The sequence below is a fragment of the Chiloscyllium punctatum genome, chromosome 30 (assembly GCF_047496795.1).
Source record: "Chiloscyllium punctatum isolate Juve2018m chromosome 30, sChiPun1.3, whole genome shotgun sequence".
NCBI lineage: Eukaryota > Metazoa > Chordata > Chondrichthyes > Orectolobiformes > Hemiscylliidae > Chiloscyllium > Chiloscyllium punctatum.
In genome coordinates this window covers 43,170,078-43,187,848 of record NC_092768.1, presented here as the reverse complement: position 1 = coordinate 43,187,848, position 17,771 = coordinate 43,170,078, and the positions used below count along the sequence as shown (strand labels likewise).

The 17,771-nt window shown below is 51.7% G+C and overlaps 1 long non-coding RNA gene and 6 other non-coding genes across 7 annotated transcripts; 1 reads left to right on the top strand and 6 right to left on the bottom strand.

Annotated features, from left to right (window-relative positions):
- The first annotated feature begins 132 nt into the window (after positions 1 to 132).
- On the top strand, positions 133 to 1,431 carry LOC140455453 (uncharacterized). The gene is made up of 2 exons (XR_011952853.1): positions 133 to 841; positions 1,104 to 1,431. It is a non-coding gene; the product is annotated as an uncharacterized lncRNA (long non-coding RNA).
- A 959-nt stretch (positions 1,432 to 2,390) lies between these two features.
- LOC140455852 (U1 spliceosomal RNA) lies at positions 2,391 to 2,555 on the bottom strand. Its single transcript, XR_011953081.1, has one exon. It is a non-coding gene; the product is annotated as a U1 spliceosomal RNA (small nuclear RNA).
- A 3,482-nt stretch (positions 2,556 to 6,037) lies between these two features.
- LOC140455736 (U1 spliceosomal RNA) lies at positions 6,038 to 6,201 on the bottom strand. The gene has a single exon (XR_011952999.1). It is a non-coding gene; the product is annotated as a U1 spliceosomal RNA (small nuclear RNA).
- Positions 6,202 to 8,695: 2,494 nt separating this feature from the next.
- LOC140455735 (U1 spliceosomal RNA) lies at positions 8,696 to 8,859 on the bottom strand. Its single transcript, XR_011952998.1, has one exon. It is a non-coding gene; the product is annotated as a U1 spliceosomal RNA (small nuclear RNA).
- A 2,494-nt stretch (positions 8,860 to 11,353) lies between these two features.
- On the bottom strand, positions 11,354 to 11,517 carry LOC140455734 (U1 spliceosomal RNA). Its single transcript, XR_011952997.1, has one exon. It is a non-coding gene; the product is annotated as a U1 spliceosomal RNA (small nuclear RNA).
- A 2,788-nt stretch (positions 11,518 to 14,305) lies between these two features.
- On the bottom strand, positions 14,306 to 14,469 carry LOC140455715 (U1 spliceosomal RNA). Its single transcript, XR_011952979.1, has one exon. It is a non-coding gene; the product is annotated as a U1 spliceosomal RNA (small nuclear RNA).
- A 2,788-nt stretch (positions 14,470 to 17,257) lies between these two features.
- Positions 17,258 to 17,421, bottom strand: LOC140455714 (U1 spliceosomal RNA). The gene has a single exon (XR_011952978.1). It is a non-coding gene; the product is annotated as a U1 spliceosomal RNA (small nuclear RNA).
- Between the last annotated feature and the right edge of the window lie 350 nt (positions 17,422 to 17,771).

Below are 17,771 nucleotides of genomic sequence, written 5' to 3'. Positions count from 1 at the left end.
GGGATGGGATGGGTGAGAGTGGGAGGGGATGGAAGAGACTGGGTGGGGATGGGAGGGGTTGGGAGAGAGTGGGTGGGGATGGGAGAGAGTGGGTGGGGATGGGAGAGAGTGGGCGGGAGGGGGAGAGAGTGTGTGGCGAGGACGAAGCAGACGGCGCTGAAGTTCACTGGGAGCGGAAAGGACCGTGGGACTGCCAGAGATCCGCCGCTACCAGAACCCCACCGAGCTGCTGATCCGCAAGCTGCCCTTCCAGCGCCTGCGACGGACATCGCCCAGGGCTTCAAGACCCACCTGCGCTTCCAGAGCTCGGCCCTCATGGTCCTGCAAGAAGCCAGCCAGACTTTGCCTGATGGGACTCTTCGAGGACACCAACCACTCGGGCGGCTGCATCAAGCAAAGGCTTTACCCAAGCTCAGCGCTCTCTTCACTTCACTTGGACGAAATCCAGCTGCTCAACACGTCTATATCTGCATCTGCAGCTGGAGACTCAGCTCAGGAGGATTTGCTGTGGCTTTCCCACCGAAATCACTCCTCTGCTAGTCTCAGCTGGGATCCAGCCTGTATGGATTACCTTCATTCTTTCCCTCTACTTCTACCCTATCTTCTGCCATTCTCTTCCATCTTACTTCCTCTTTTTTTTTGAAAGGTTAGCTCAGAAAGTAACCGGTTTCGAGTCGGGAGTCTCCAACTGAACTACACTTTCTCCCTTCTCCAGTCTTTTCTGTTTCAGGTTTCCAGCGGCTGCAGTTCTTCGTTCCAGCAGGAAATGTTGGAGCTCAGCGAGGGGCCGAATGTTTTCCACAGGTCTGGCTAATCGTGGTTGGTGGGGACAGAGTTCGAGGTAAGCTATCTTATTTGGTTATTTCAGAGTCACTACAACTTTGACTTCAATTCGAGATTAATGGATGTTTCCTTTTACTTTCCTTTTCCTTAACCTGGTGCTGTCCCTTTCCCAAGTGTGTCTGATGGAGGCGGTGCTAGGGGAAGGTTGACTTTTCTGTTATGACTGAGTTAGTTACGTTAGTTACTCGAGCAGTGCGGCCGTGATAATGCTGTCCAGATGCAAGTTGAAACCTTAACCACTTTGTTTCCTTTCCCCACAGGTCACCGAAGGCGCCAGATTGTTTGCTGATCCCTGCCTGGTATCTGGCTCTGGGTGTGAAAGACTCAACTCTCCAATCAACGGCTGATCCTCATCCGCGAACAAGAACTTATCTCCATCCGCGATCAAGGACTTATCTCCATCCGCGAACAAGGACTTATCTCCATCCGCGATCAAGGACTTATCTCCATCCGCGATCAAGGCCTGATCCCCAGCCTCGAACTATGTTCGGTGATGATTTGGAGACGCCGGTGTTTTTGGTAGAAATTCTGTGTCCTCTATCTCTGCTCCGAAAGCTTGTGTTTCCAAATAAACCCTGTTGGACGATAGCCTGGTGTTGGGTGGTTTTTTTCGTTTAAACTTTTAATAGTTAGTGCTACAGTTTATTTGGAAGGTGACCCCGTGTGTGGCGACATTATATACTATCCACCGTACTCCTGTACTTGAGTACACGTGATACAGTAGAACCTAAATCTGTGTGTGGAGCTGGTGGAAGTGGGTGATGTTGGGAGCGAATACTTTGCATCAGTATTCACAAAGCAGAAGGGCAGAGTGGGTGGGAAGTTTAGAGACAGGTATGTTGGTACTCCGGGCATTTCAACATTAAACAAGAGGTGGGGTTGGGGGCCTTTATTTAAAAATCATTAAGGTGGACAAGTCCCCTGGATCTGATGGGGAAATATCCCAGAACGCGAAAGGAGGCACGCGAGTAAGTTTCTGGAACATTGTACGAAACCTTGGAGATAAAAGAGATGAGGTGGGGGTTGGAAAATGGACAGGTGGGACAAGTCAAATGGAGGGTCGGGTCTGAGATGAGGTGGGGGTGGAAGATGAGGAAACGGGTGAAGTCAACATTGATGCTGTGTGGTTGGAGGGTCCGAAGGCGGAAGATGAGGCATTGCTCTCCCCAGGCGTGAGGTGGGCTGGATTTTGCACTTTGTGGCTCAGGGTGTTGATGCCCTTGCTTGGTAGGTTGGCGAAGAAGCAAACGGTGGTAAGACATGGAGCAGATGGTGACTGAGAGCAGTTAAGAGGGAAGGTGTTTAAGCAGCATGTTGAGAGATATCGTGAGGAAATAGAGGGAAATGGTCACATATGCAGCAGAGGTTTGGTGGGCGCTTAACGGTTTTAAAGTTAGGACAGCTCTTGCTTGGAGAGGGAAGAAAGGTATACCAAAGACTGCCCGAGCAAACCTGGGGGTTAACGGAGGAGTGACAAGACAAGTTCCAGCATAACAGCACTGCCTACAGAAAAAGTACAATTCCGATTCTGTCATTAGTATGTAAATCAGGGGAGAGGGCGAACGCAGTCCCCCACTACCACAAATTTTGCAGTCGAGTATCCCGCATTTGGGGACATCGCAGGCGTCAGCACACCCAAAGTGCAATGGGATAGCCTCGTCCAGGGAACACCATTTTTTTAATTTCAAAATATACTTTATTCATATAAATAAATCTTTGGTACTTGTACAATTTTCCATATCGTTCATAGTTATATACAGTGCATGTCTTAACATTGCAAAGCACAGATTGAATCAATCAAATATATAGTTATCCTATTAACAGTTACCTTTATTAACCATCCAGTCTCTTGGTATTTGGCTGTGGCTTCAGCGGAACCCACCTACTGAGTGGGTGCCCTGTTATATGAAAGCAAGTGAACATTCTTTAACCCCCAGTTTATGGGGTTACCATTGTCCATTTGACTGTCGTGTCTCTGGGGTGGCTGTCTACATCCCCAAGGTAAGCACGAACTGCTGGACCTTCGCTGGGCTGAGGTAGCTATCCAGCTCCTCACTGGGGTCATTTACCCGCTCTGGTGTCATTGAGCCAAGGCAAGGGTCCTCACTGTCCAGTTCTGTGTCTGACAATGGGACTGTCAGAGGATCACAGCTCTCGGTTGCCTGAAGTTGTGGGGCAGTGTGTACCCCCTGGTTCTCACTGGGTGGAGAGTGGACTTCGGGGGGTTCGTTGTTTCCTGGTTGGGAGGAAATACCCTCCTTTTTACCGACGGCACTCTGTCTCTTCTTCTGGTGGTGATGGCCTTCTTTGCGTCCATCATCCCCCTCCGAAGAGCTGGCCATCCCTCCCTCGTGCAGCTGTCTTTTCCCCTTTTGCGGGGAGGCTTTGGGGGCCTGGCAAGATTTCCTCTTCCTGTTTTTAACAGGTATCCACTCCTCTGCCTGCTTGATTACCTCCTCCTCCATTTCTTCCATCTGCCCGGCTAGAGCTAGGATCAGCTGCTGTGTCTCTCCGCTGGCTGCCGCCTCCTCCACTCCAGCCTGTTCTTCTTTCTGGGTGCCACCAGACTCCGTTTCCCTGCTGTCTGGGTGGACCTTACTGGTCTTTGGGGGTCCACGGCTCACATTGCCACCTCCAGCCATCTGTGCGTAAGTGGGCCCCCCCCCCCCGTCTTGGGCAGGTCTTATACATGTGGCCCGCCTCTCCGCACAGGTTGCAGCTCTTTTCTTCCTGACAGTCCTTAGTCAAGTGACCCTCCTGTTTGCAGTTCCTGCAGATGGTCACTTTGCAATCCGCCGCCACGTGTCCCGACTTCCTGCAGATTCGGCACACTTTCGGCTGCCCTGCATATGTCAGGTAGCCTCTGCTCCCTCCAATTGCGAAGCTCGAGGGTGGGTGGAGGATTTTCACACTATCATAGGCCCTCAGAGTTACCCTGACCTGGCGCTTACTGGTCCAGATCCCAAAGGGGTTGATCACATCAGTGGCGTCTCCCTCAACTTGGACGTACCTTCCCAGGAAGGTCAGGACATCAGCCGCTGGAACATAGGGGTTGTACATATGGATTGCAACAACCCGATTCCTCTGTGCAGGAAGCACACACAATGGGGTCGCTGACAAGATGGAAAACAGCAGTTCCCCTTCCTTCTCCTTGAAGACCTTCAGGAGCTGTTCGCACTGCTTCACGCTTCTGAAGGTCACATCGAAGTAGCCGGCGCCAAGGAAATACTGGAGGCAGTATACGTCCACTACTGCGAGCCCGCAGCACTCCAGCAGAACTTACTTCACAAATAACCTCCAACCCACCGGTGTGTGCTCTGCCACCTTCTTCACGGTCACCCTGACTGTGTTCCGAATGACGTTGCCAGGGCTGCAAGTGGCTGCTGAGGCCATAGCTCAGAGGTTGGCTGGTACCTGAATTGGCGTTGGGTCGAAGCCATCATGAAGATCCACCAAGAGCAGGTCAGCACAACCAAACGATCCAAGTGATGGAGGTTGGTACAATTACAACATGGGAAAGGCATCTGAATGGCGAAATGAATAGGAAGGGTTTAGAGGGATAAGGGCCAAGTGCTGACAAATGGGACAAGATTAAATTAGGATACCTGGATTACTGCGGAGCAGCTGTGCGGCAGAACAAAGTGGGCTGGAGACCTGGATCAGTGCAGGGCAGCTGTGAGCCAGCACACATTGGGCTGGAGGCCTAGAGTGGTGTGGTGAGGCTAAGAGGCAGAACAGAGTGGGCTAGAGGCCTGGATTAGTGTGGAGCAGCTGTGAGCCAGCACACAGTGTTCTGGAGGCCTAGTGTGGTGCGGAGAGGCTGAGAGGCAGAACAGAATTGGCTGGTGGCCTGGATTAGTGTGCAGCAGCTGTAAGGAAGAATAGAGTGAGCCAGAGGCCTGGATCAGTGCACAGCAACTTTGAGGCAAAACAGAGTGAGCCAGAGGCCTGGATCAGTGTGGAGCAGCTGAGAGCTGAAGAAGAGCCGATGGAGAGATGCAACAGCCTTGAATGGCTGAGAGCTGGATTGGAGCTGATTCGAGGCCCGGATGAGCACAGGATGACTGAGAGCTGGATTGGAGTGGATTAGAGGCCTGGATCAGTACAGGATGGCTGAGAGCTGGATGGGACAGGATTAGAGGCCTGGATCAGTACAGAATGGCTGAGAGCTGGATGGAGGCGGATTAGAGGGCTGTGTCAGTACAGAATGGCTGAGAGCTGGATGAGTCTGCATTAGAGGCCTGAATCAGTACAGAATTGCAGAAAGTTGGATTGGAGTGGATTAGAGGCCAGTATCTGTTCAGAATGGCTGAGAGCTGGATGGGGGCGGATTAGAGGATTGTATCCATACAGGATGGCTGAGAGCTGGATTGGAGAGGATTAGAGGCCTGTGTCAGTACAGAATGGCTGAGAGCTGGATGGGGGGGAGCGAATTAGAGGCCTGCGTCAGGACAGAATGGCTGAGAGCTGGATGGGACAGGATTCGAGGCCTGGGTCAGTACAGAATGGCTGAGGCCTGTATCAGTACATAATGGCTGAGAGCTGAATTGGAGCAGACTGGAGACTTGGAGCAGAGCGAAAGCGGTAATTGGACTGGAGGTGGTTGTGGAGCTGGGGGAAGCTTGCTGTGAAGGTGATAGGTACATGCAAGTGGGTGGGGGTTGGGGAGCATTGATGGGGATAGGTCAGTGTGGAGTGTGGAGTGGATAGGTGGGAAGGAAAATGGACAGGTGGGACAAGTCAAGTGGAGGGGCGCATCTGAGATGAGGTGGGGGTGGAAGATGAGGAAACGGCTGAAGTCAACATTGATGCTGTGTGGTTGGAGGGTCCGAAGGCGGAAGATTGCTCCCCCCAGGCGTGAGGTGGGCTGGAATTTGCACTTTGTCGCTCAGGGTGTTGATGCCCTTGCTTGGTAGGTTGACGAAGCAGCAAATGGTGGTAAGACATGGAGCAGATGGTGACTGAGAGCAGCTAAGAGGGAAGGTGTTTAAGGAGCATGTAGAGAGATATCGTGAGGCAATAGAGGGAAATGGTCATATATGCAGCAGAGGTATGGGGGCCGCCTAACGGTTTTAAAGTTAGGACGGATCTTGCTTGGAGAAGAAGTTAACGGAGCCGTGAGAAGGCAAGCTGCAGTATAACAGCACTGCCTACAGAAAAAGTGCAATTTAGATTCTGCCATTAGTTTGAATATCAGGGGAGAGCGCGAACGCAGTCCCCCACTACCACAAATTTTGCAGTCGAGTATCCCGCATTTGGAGACATCGCAGGCATCAGCACACCCAAAGTGCAATGGGATAGCCTCATCCTGGGAGCGCCACCGCACTGATCATGTCAGCTCCCCTGCCAGGTAAGTATGCTCAGCGCTCACACTCGCTCACACCCCACAACAGCCGCTCCCTCTCACTCTCACACTCACTCACTTTTGCAACATCGGACATTCACTTACTCAACCTGCCCTGCCTGTCGATCAGCTTCATTCTTCAAATGGATCACCGAATGTCTCCAGGACTCCCGTTTTACTCAAATACCACCCACGGCTGCGCCTGCACTGCTTATCTGCATGTATCCCTTCAAAGGACGCGCCCCGCCCCTGTTTCCTTCAGGCTGCCTCCTGATTCGCGGAAAAAGAGGAAGGAAAGTTCCAACTTTCTTTTCAAACACTCGTCCGAATTTGATGTCAACGCGAATAAAAGCAACTTACAATCTTTGATTGTGAAACTGGAAGCAGTTTTTAAAACCAATTTGCCTCGACTTTCTACAATGTCTAGCTGCAGCTTTGCAAAACTCTCTTCAATCAGATTAGTGACTTCAGGTTGAAATCACATCCAAGATTAAGGGTGCCAGGGAAACATATTTTTCAACATTATGTTGGACGAGACACGAAACTGAGACCACCGCCTCGTCTGGCTGCACATTCCGAGCACTCACCACCCTCTGTGTAAAATAAACTGGCCTGTGATTAAAATGTAATCGTCCTTTTCTTCCGTATCTGATTTACCTGCTGCTTTCCCTGGGGTAAAGGATTCCAAATTTAAAGGGCATAGGTTTCGGGTGAGAAGGGAAAGATTTCAAAGGGATCTAGGGGGCAACTATTGCACACAGAGGGGTGCTGCGTGGACGCAATGAGCTACCAGAGGAAGTGATGGAGGTTGGTACAATTACAACATGCGAAAGGCATCTGAATGGCGAAATGAATAGGAAGGGTTCAGAGGGATAAGGGCCAAGTGCTGACAAATGGGACAAGATTAAATTAGGATACCTGGATTACTGCGGAGCAGCTGTGCGGCAGAACAAAGTGGGCTGGAGACCTGGATCAGTGCAGGGCAGCTGTGAGCCAGCACACATTGGGCTGGAGGCCTAGAGTGGTGTGGTGAGGCTGAGAGGCAGAACAGAGTAGGCTGGAGGCCTGGATTAGTGTGGAGCAGCTGTGAGCCAGCACACAGTGTTCTGGAGGCCTAGTGTGGTGTGGAGAGGCTGAGAGGCAGAACAGAATTGGCTGGTGGCCTGGATTAGTGTGCAGCAGCTGTAAGGAAGGATAGAGTGAGCCAGAGGCCTGGATCAGTGCACAGCAGCTTTGAGGCAAAACAGAGTGAGCCAGAGGCCTGGATCAGTGTGGAGCAGCTGAGAGCTGAAGAAGAGCCGATGGAGAGATGCAACAGCCTTGAATGGCTGAGAGCTGGATTGGAGCTGATTCGAGGCCCGGATGAGCACAGGATGACTGAGAGCTGGATTGGAGTGGATTAGAGGCCTGGATCAGTACAGGATGGCTGAGAGCTGGATGGGACAGGATTAGAGGCCTGGATCAGTACAGAATGGCTGAGAGCTGGATGGAGGCGGATTAGAGGGCTGTGTCAGTACAGAATGGCTGAGAGCTGGATGAGTCTGCATTAGAGGCCTGAATCAGTACAGAATTGCAGAAAGTTGGATTGGAGTGGATTAGAGGCCAGTATCTGTTCAGAATGGCTGAGAGCTGGATGGGGGCGGATTAGAGGATTGTATCCATACAGGATGGCTGAGAGCTGGACTGGAGAGGATTAGAGGCCTGTATCAGGACAGAATGGCTGAGAGCTGGATGGGGGGGTGCGAATTAGAGGCCTGCGTCAGGACAGAATGGCTGAGAGCTGGATGGGACAGGATTCGAGGCCTGGGTCAGTACAGAATGGCTGAGGCCTGTATCAGTACATAATGGCTGAGAGCTGAATTGGAGCAGACTGGAGACTTGGAGCAGAGCGAAAGCGGTAATTGGACTGGAGGTGGTTGTGGAGCTGGGGGAAGCTTGCTGTGAAGGTGATAGGTACATGCAAGTGGGTGGGGGTTGGGGAGCACTGATGGGGATAGGTCAGTGTGGAGTGTGGAGTGGATAGGTGGGAAGGAAAATGGACAGGTGGGACAAGTCAAGTGGAGGGGCGCGTCTGAGATGAGGTGGGGGTGGAAGATGAGGAAACGGCTGAAGTCAACATTGATGCTGTGTGGTTGGAGGGTCCGAAGGCGGAAGATTGCTCCCCCCAGGCGTGAGGTGGGCTGGATTTTGCACTTTGTCGCTCAGGGTGTTGATGCCCTTGCTTGGTAGGTTGACGAAGCAGCAAATGGTGGTAAGACATGGAGCAGATGGTGACTGAGAGCAGTTAAGAGGGAAGGTGTTTAAGGAGCATGGAGAGAGATATCGTGAGGCAATAGAGGGAAATGGTCATATATGCAGCAGAGGTATGGGGGCCGCCTAACGGTTTTAAAGTTAGGACGGATCTTGCTTGGAGAGGGAAGTTAACGGAGCCGTGAGACGGCAAGCTGCAGTATAACAGCACTGCCTACAGAAAAAGTGCAATTTAGATTCTGCCATTAGTTTGTATATCAGGGGAGAGCGCGAACGCAGTCCCCCACTACCACAAATTTTGCAGTCGAGTATCCCGCATTTGGGGACATCGCAGGCGTCCGCACACCCAAAGTGCAATGGGATAGCCTCATCCTGGGAGCGCCACCGCACTGATCATGTCAGCTCCCCTGCCAGGTAAGTATGCTCAGCGCTCACACTCGCTCACACCCCACAACAGCCGCTCCCTCTCACTCTCACACTCACTCACTTTTGCAACATCGAACATTCACTTACTCAACCTGCCCTGCCTGTCGATCAGCTTCATTCTTCAAATGGATCACCGAATGTCTCCAGGACTCCCGTTTTACTCAAATACCACCCACGGCTGCGCCTGCACTGCTTATCTGCATGTATCCCTTCAAAGGACGCGCCCCGCCCCTGTTTCCTTCAGGCTGCCTCCTGATTCGCGGAAAAAGAGGAAGGAAAGTTCCAACTTTCTTTTCAAACACTCGTCCGAATTTGATGTCAACGCGAATAAAAGCAACTTACAATCTTTGATTGTGAAACTGGAAGCAGTTTTTAAAACCAATTTGCCTCGACTTTCTACAATGTCTAGCTGCAGCTTTGCAAAACTCTCTTCAATCAGATTAGTGACTTCAGGTTGAAATCACATCCAAGATTAAGGGTGCCAGGGAAACATATTTTTCAACATTATGTTGGACGAGACACGAAACTGAGACCACCGCCTCGTCTGGCTGCACATTCCGAGCACTCGCCACCCTCTGTGTAAAATAAACTGGCCTGTGATTAAAATGTAATCGTCCTTTTCTTCCGCGTCTGATTTACCTGCTGCTTTCCCTGGGGTAAAGGATTCCAAATTTAAAGGGCATAGGTTTCGGGTGAGAAGGGAGAGATTTCAAAGGGATCTAGGGGGCAACTATTGCACACAGAGGGGTGCTGCGTGGACGCAATGAGCTACCAGAGGAAGTGATGGAGGTTGGTACAATTACAACATGCGAAAGGCATCTGAATGGCGAAATGAATAGGAAGGGTTCAGAGGGATAAGGGCCAAGTGCTGACAAATGGGACAAGATTAAATTAGGATACCTGGATTACTGCGGAGCAGCTGTGCGGCAGAACAAAGTGGGCTGGAGACCTGGATCAGTGCAGGGCAGCTGTGAGCCAGCACACATTGGGCTGGAGGCCTAGAGTGGTGTGGTGAGGCTGAGAGGCAGAACAGAGTAGGCTGGAGGCCTGGATTAGTGTGGAGCAGCTGTGAGCCAGCACACAGTGTTCTGGAGGCCTAGTGTGGTGTGGAGAGGCTGAGAGGCAGAACAGAATTGGCTGGTGGCCTGGATTAGTGTGCAGCAGCTGTAAGGAAGAATAGAGTGAGCCAGAGGCCTGGATCAGTGCACAGCAGCTTTGAGGCAAAACAGAGTGAGCCAGAGGCCTGGATCAGTGTGGAGCAGCTGAGAGCTGAAGAAGAGCCGATGGAGAGATGCAACAGCCTTGAATGGCTGAGAGCTGGATTGGAGCTGATTCGAGGCCCGGATGAGCACAGGATGACTGAGAGCTGGATTGGAGTGGATTAGAGGCCTGGATCAGTACAGGATGGCTGAGAGCTGGATGGGACAGGATTAGAGGCCTGGATCAGTACAGAATGGCTGAGAGCTGGATGGAGGCGGATTAGAGGGCTGTGTCAGTACAGAATGGCTGAGAGCTGGATGAGTCTGCATTAGAGGCCTGAATCAGTACAGAATTGCAGAAAGTTGGATTGGAGTGGATTAGAGGCCAGTATCTGTTCAGAATGGCTGAGAGCTGGATGGGGGCGGATTAGAGGATTGTATCCATACAGGATGGCTGAGAGCTGGACTGGAGAGGATTAGAGGCCTGTATCAGGACAGAATGGCTGAGAGCTGGATGGGGGGGTGCGAATTAGAGGCCTGCGTCAGGACAGAATGGCTGAGAGCTGGATGGGACAGGATTCGAGGCCTGGGTCAGTACAGAATGGCTGAGGCCTGTATCAGTACATAATGGCTGAGAGCTGAATTGGAGCAGACTGGAGACTTGGAGCAGAGCGAAAGCGGTAATTGGACTGGAGGTGGTTGTGGAGCTGGGGGAAGCTTGCTGTGAAGGTGATAGGTACATGCAAGTGGGTGGGGGTTGGGGAGCACTGATGGGGATAGGTCAGTGTGGAGTGTGGAGTGGATAGGTGGGAAGGAAAATGGACAGGTGGGACAAGTCAAGTGGAGGGGCGCGTCTGAGATGAGGTGGGGGTGGAAGATGAGGAAACGGCTGAAGTCAACATTGATGCTGTGTGGTTGGAGGGTCCGAAGGCGGAAGATTGCTCCCCCCAGGCGTGAGGTGGGCTGGATTTTGCACTTTGTCGCTCAGGGTGTTGATGCCCTTGCTTGGTAGGTTGACGAAGCAGCAAATGGTGGTAAGACATGGAGCAGATGGTGACTGAGAGCAGTTAAGAGGGAAGGTGTTTAAGGAGCATGGAGAGAGATATCGTGAGGCAATAGAGGGAAATGGTCATATATGCAGCAGAGGTATGGGGGCCGCCTAACGGTTTTAAAGTTAGGACGGATCTTGCTTGGAGAGGGAAGTTAACGGAGCCGTGAGACGGCAAGCTGCAGTATAACAGCACTGCCTACAGAAAAAGTGCAATTTAGATTCTGCCATTAGTTTGTATATCAGGGGAGAGCGCGAACGCAGTCCCCCACTACCACAAATTTTGCAGTCGAGTATCCCGCATTTGGGGACATCGCAGGCGTCCGCACACCCAAAGTGCAATGGGATAGCCTCATCCTGGGAGCGCCACCGCACTGATCATGTCAGCTCCCCTGCCAGGTAAGTATGCTCAGCGCTCACACTCGCTCACACCCCACAACAGCCGCTCCCTCTCACTCTCACACTCACTCACTTTTGCAACATCGAACATTCACTTACTCAACCTGCCCTGCCTGTCGATCAGCTTCATTCTTCAAATGGATCACCGAATGTCTCCAGGACTCCCGTTTTACTCAAATACCACCCACGGCTGCGCCTGCACTGCTTATCTGCATGTATCCCTTCAAAGGACGCGCCCCGCCCCTGTTTCCTTCAGGCTGCCTCCTGATTCGCGGAAAAAGAGGAAGGAAAGTTCCAACTTTCTTTTCAAACACTCGTCCGAATTTGATGTCAACGCGAATAAAAGCAACTTACAATCTTTGATTGTGAAACTGGAAGCAGTTTTTAAAACCAATTTGCCTCGACTTTCTACAATGTCTAGCTGCAGCTTTGCAAAACTCTCTTCAATCAGATTAGTGACTTCAGGTTGAAATCACATCCAAGATTAAGGGTGCCAGGGAAACATATTTTTCAACATTATGTTGGACGAGACACGAAACTGAGACCACCGCCTCGTCTGGCTGCACATTCCGAGCACTCGCCACCCTCTGTGTAAAATAAACTGGCCTGTGATTAAAATGTAATCGTCCTTTTCTTCCGCGTCTGATTTACCTGCTGCTTTCCCTGGGGTAAAGGATTCCAAATTTAAAGGGCATAGGTTTCGGGTGAGAAGGGAGAGATTTCAAAGGGATCTAGGGGGCAACTATTGCACACAGAGGGGTGCTGCGTGGACGCAATGAGCTACCAGAGGAAGTGATGGAGGTTGGTACAATTACAACATGCGAAAGGCATCTGAATGGCGAAATGAATAGGAAGGGTTCAGAGGGATAAGGGCCAAGTGCTGACAAATGGGACAAGATTAAATTAGGATACCTGGATTACTGCGGAGCAGCTGTGCGGCAGAACAAAGTGGGCTGGAGACCTGGATCAGTGCAGGGCAGCTGTGAGCCAGCACACATTGGGCTGGAGGCCTAGAGTGGTGTGGTGAGGCTGAGAGGCAGAACAGAGTAGGCTGGAGGCCTGGATTAGTGTGGAGCAGCTGTGAGCCAGCACACAGTGTTCTGGAGGCCTAGTGTGGTGTGGAGAGGCTGAGAGGCAGAACAGAATTGGCTGGTGGCCTGGATTAGTGTGCAGCAGCTGTAAGGAAGGATAGAGTGAGCCAGAGGCCTGGATCAGTGCACAGCAGCTTTGAGGCAAAACAGAGTGAGCCAGAGGCCTGGATCAGTGTGGAGCAGCTGAGAGCTGAAGAAGAGCCGATGGAGAGATGCAACAGCCTTGAATGGCTGAGAGCTGGATTGGAGCTGATTCGAGGCCCGGATGAGCACAGGATGACTGAGAGCTGGATTGGAGCGGATTATAGGCCTGGATCAGTACAGGATGGCTGAGAGCTGGATGGGACAGGATTAGAGGCCTGGATCAGTACAGAATGGCTGAGAGCTGGATGGAGGCGGATTAGAGGGCTGTGTCAGTACAGAATGGCTGAGAGCTGGATGAGTCTGCATTAGAGGCCTGAATCAGTACAGAATTGCAGAAAGTTGGATTGGAGTGGATTAGAGGCCAGTATCTGTTCAGAATGGCTGAGAGCTGGATGGGGGCGGATTAGAGGATTGTATCCATACAGGATGGCTGAGAGCTGGACTGGAGAGGATTAGAGACCTGTATCAGGACAGAATGGCTGAGAGCTGGATGGGGGGGAGCGAATTAGAGGCCTGCGTCAGGACAGAATGGCTGAGAGCTGGATGGGACAGGATTCGAGGCCTGGGTCAGTACAGAATGGCTGAGAGCTGGATGGAGGCGGATTAGAGGGCTGTGTCAGTACAGAATGGCTGAGAGCTGGATGAGTCTGCATTAGAGGCCTGAATCAGTACAGAATTGCAGAAAGTTGGATTGGAGTGGATTAGAGGCCAGTATCTGTTCAGAATGGCTGAGAGCTGGATGGGGGCGGATTAGAGGATTGTATCCATACAGGATGGCTGAGAGCTGGACTGGAGAGGATTAGAGGCCTGTATCAGGACAGAATGGCTGAGAGCTGGATGGGACAGGATTCGAGGCCTGGGTCAGTACAGAATGGCTGAGGCCTGTATCAGTACATAATGGCTGAGAGCTGAATTGGAGCAGACTGGAGACTTGGAGCAGAGCGAAAGCGGTAATTGGACTGGAGGTGGTTGTGGAGCTGGGGGAAGCTTGCTGTGAAGGTGATAGGTACATGCAAGTGGGTGGGGGTTGGGGAGCATTGATGGGGATAGGTCAGTGTGGAGTGTGGAGTGGATAGGTGGGAAGGAAAATGGACAGGTGGGACAAGGCAAGTGGAGGGGCGCGTCTGAGATGAGGTGGGGGTGGAAGATGAGGAAACGGCTGAAGTCAACATTGATGCTGTGTGGTTGGAGGGTCCGAAGGCGGAAGATTGCTCCCCCCAGGCGTGAGGTGGGCTGGATTTTGCACTTTGTCGCTCAGGGTGTTGATGCCCTTGCTTGGTAGGTTGACGAAGCAGCAAATGGTGGTAAGACATGGAGCAGATGGTGACTGAGAGCAGTTAAGAGGGAAGGTGTTTAAGGAGCATGTAGAGAGATATCGTGAGGCAATAGAGGGAAATGGTCATATATGCAGCAGAGGTATGGGGGCCGCCTAACGGTTTTAAAGTTAGGACGGATCTTGCTTGGAGAGGGAAGTTAACGGAGCCGTGAGAAGGCAAGCTGCAGTATAACAGCACTGCCTACAGAAAAAGTGCAATTTAGATTCTGCCATTAGTTTGTATATCAGGGGAGAGCGCGAACGCAGTCCCCCACTACCACAAATTTTGCAGTCGAGTATCCCGCATTTGGGGACATCGCAGGCGTCAGCACACCCAAAGTGCAATGGGATAGCCTCATCCTGGGAGCGCCACCGCACTGATCATGTCAGCTCCCCTGCCAGGTAAGTATGCTCAGCGCTCACACTCGCTCACACCCCACAACAGCCGCTCCCTCTCACTCTCACACTCACTCACTTTTGCAACATCGGACATTCACTTACTCAACCTGCCCTGCCTGTCGATCAGCTTCATTCTTCAAATGGATCACCGAATGTCTCCAGGACTCCCGTTTTACTCAAATACCACCCACGGCTGCGCCTGCACTGCTTATCTGCATGTATCCCTTCAAAGGACGCGCCCCGCCCCTGTTTCCTTCAGGCTGCCTCCTGATTCGCGGAAAAAGAGGAAGGAAAGTTCCAACTTTCTTTTCAAACACTCGTCCGAATTTGATGTCAACGCGAATAAAAGCAACTTACAATCTTTGATTGTGAAACTGGAAGCAGTTTTTAAAACCAATTTGCCTCGACTTTCTACAATGTCTAGCTGCAGCTTTGCAAAACTCTCTTCAATCAGATTAGTGACTTCAGGTTGAAATCACATCCAAGATTAAGGGTGCCAGGGAAACATATTTTTCAACATTATGTTGGACGAGACACGAAACTGAGACCACCGCCTCGTCTGGCTGCACATTCCGAGCACTCGCCACCCTCTGTGTAAAATAAACTGGCCTGTGATTAAAATGTAATCGTCCTTTTCTTCCGCGTCTGATTTACCTGCTGCTTTCCCTGGGGTAAAGGATTCCAAATTTAAAGGGCATAGGTTTCGGGTGAGAAGGGAGAGATTTCAAAGGGATCTAGGGGGCAACTATTGCACACAGAGGGGTGCTGCGTGGACGCAATGAGCTACCAGAGGAAGTGATGGAGGTTGGTACAATTACAACATGCGAAAGGCATCTGAATGGCGAAATGAATAGGAAGGGTTCAGAGGGATAAGGGCCAAGTGCTGACAAATGGGACAAGATTAAATTAGGATACCTGGATTACTGCGGAGCAGCTGTGCGGCAGAACAAAGTGGGCTGGAGACCTGGATCAGTGCAGGGCAGCTGTGAGCCAGCACACATTGGGCTGGAGGCCTAGAGTGGTGTGGTGAGGCTGAGAGGCAGAACAGAGTAGGCTGGAGGCCTGGATTAGTGTGGAGCAGCTGTGAGCCAGCACACAGTGTTCTGGAGGCCTAGTGTGGTGTGGAGAGGCTGAGAGGCAGAACAGAATTGGCTGGTGGCCTGGATTAGTGTGCAGCAGCTGTAAGGAAGGATAGAGTGAGCCAGAGGCCTGGATCAGTGCACAGCAGCTTTGAGGCAAAACAGAGTGAGCCAGAGGCCTGGATCAGTGTGGAGCAGCTGAGAGCTGAAGAAGAGCCGATGGAGAGATGCAACAGCCTTGAATGGCTGAGAGCTGGATTGGAGCTGATTCGAGGCCCGGATGAGCACAGGATGACTGAGAGCTGGATTGGAGCGGATTATAGGCCTGGATCAGTACAGGATGGCTGAGAGCTGGATGGGACAGGATTAGAGGCCTGGATCAGTACAGAATGGCTGAGAGCTGGATGGAGGCGGATTAGAGGGCTGTGTCAGTACAGAATGGCTGAGAGCTGGATGAGTCTGCATTAGAGGCCTGAATCAGTACAGAATTGCAGAAAGTTGGATTGGAGTGGATTAGAGGCCAGTATCTGTTCAGAATGGCTGAGAGCTGGATGGGGGCGGATTAGAGGATTGTATCCATACAGGATGGCTGAGAGCTGGACTGGAGAGGATTAGAGACCTGTATCAGGACAGAATGGCTGAGAGCTGGATGGGGGGGAGCGAATTAGAGGCCTGCGTCAGGACAGAATGGCTGAGAGCTGGATGGGACAGGATTAGAGGCCTGGGTCAGTACAGAATGGCTGAGAGCTGGATGGAGGCGGATTAGAGGGCTGTGTCAGTACAGAATGGCTGAGAGCTGGATGAGTCTGCATTAGAGGCCTGAATCAGTACAGAATTGCAGAAAGTTGGATTGGAGTGGATTAGAGGCCAGTATCTGTTCAGAATGGCTGAGAGCTGGATGGGGGCGGATTAGAGGATTGTATCCATACAGGATGGCTGAGAGCTGGACTGGAGAGGATTAGAGGCCTGTATCAGGACAGAATGGCTGAGAGCTGGATGGGACAGGATTCGAGGCCTGGGTCAGTACAGAATGGCTGAGGCCTGTATCAGTACATAATGGCTGAGAGCTGAATTGGAGCAGACTGGAGACTTGGAGCAGAGCGAAAGCGGTAATTGGACTGGAGGTGGTTGTGGAGCTGGGGGAAGCTTGCTGTGAAGGTGATAGGTACATGCAAGTGGGTGGGGGTTGGGGAGCATTGATGGGGATAGGTCAGTGTGGAGTGTGGAGTGGATAGGTGGGAAGGAAAATGGACAGGTGGGACAAGGCAAGTGGAGGGGCGCGTCTGAGATGAGGTGGGAGTGGAAGATGAGGAAACGGCTGAAGTCAACATTGATGCTGTGTGGTTGGAGGGTCCGAAGGCGGAAGATTGCTCCCCCCAGGCGTGAGGTGGGCTGGATTTTGCACTTTGTCGCTCAGGGTGTTGATGCCCTTGCTTGGTAGGTTGACGAAGCAGCAAATGGTGGTAAGACATGGAGCAGATGGTGACTGAGAGCAGTTAAGAGGGAAGGTGTTTAAGGAGCATGTAGAGAGATATCGTGAGGCAATAGAGGGAAATGGTCATATATGCAGCAGAGGTATGGGGGCCGCCTAACGGTTTTAAAGTTAGGACGGATCTTGCTTGGAGAGGGAAGTTAACGGAGCCGTGAGAAGGCAAGCTGCAGTATAACAGCACTGCCTACAGAAAAAGTGCAATTTAGATTCTGCCATTAGTTTGTATATCAGGGGAGAGCGCGAACGCAGTCCCCCACTACCACAAATTTTGCAGTCGAGTATCCCGCATTTGGGGACATCGCAGGCGTCAGCACACCCAAAGTGCAATGGGATAGCCTCATCCTGGGAGCGCCACCGCACTGATCATGTCAGCTCCCCTGCCAGGTAAGTATGCTCAGCGCTCACACTCGCTCACACCCCACAACAGCCGCTCCCTCTCACTCTCACACTCACTCACTTTTGCAACATCGGACATTCACTTACTCAACCTGCCCTGCCTGTCGATCAGCTTCATTCTTCAAATGGATCACCGAATGTCTCCAGGACTCCCGTTTTACTCAAATACCACCCACGGCTGCGCCTGCACTGCTTATCTGCATGTATCCCTTCAAAGGACGCGCCCCGCCCCTGTTTCCTTCAGGCTGCCTCCTGATTCGCGGAAAAAGAGGAAGGAAAGTTCCAACTTTCTTTTCAAACACTCGTCCGAATTTGATGTCAACGCGAATAAAAGCAACTTACAATC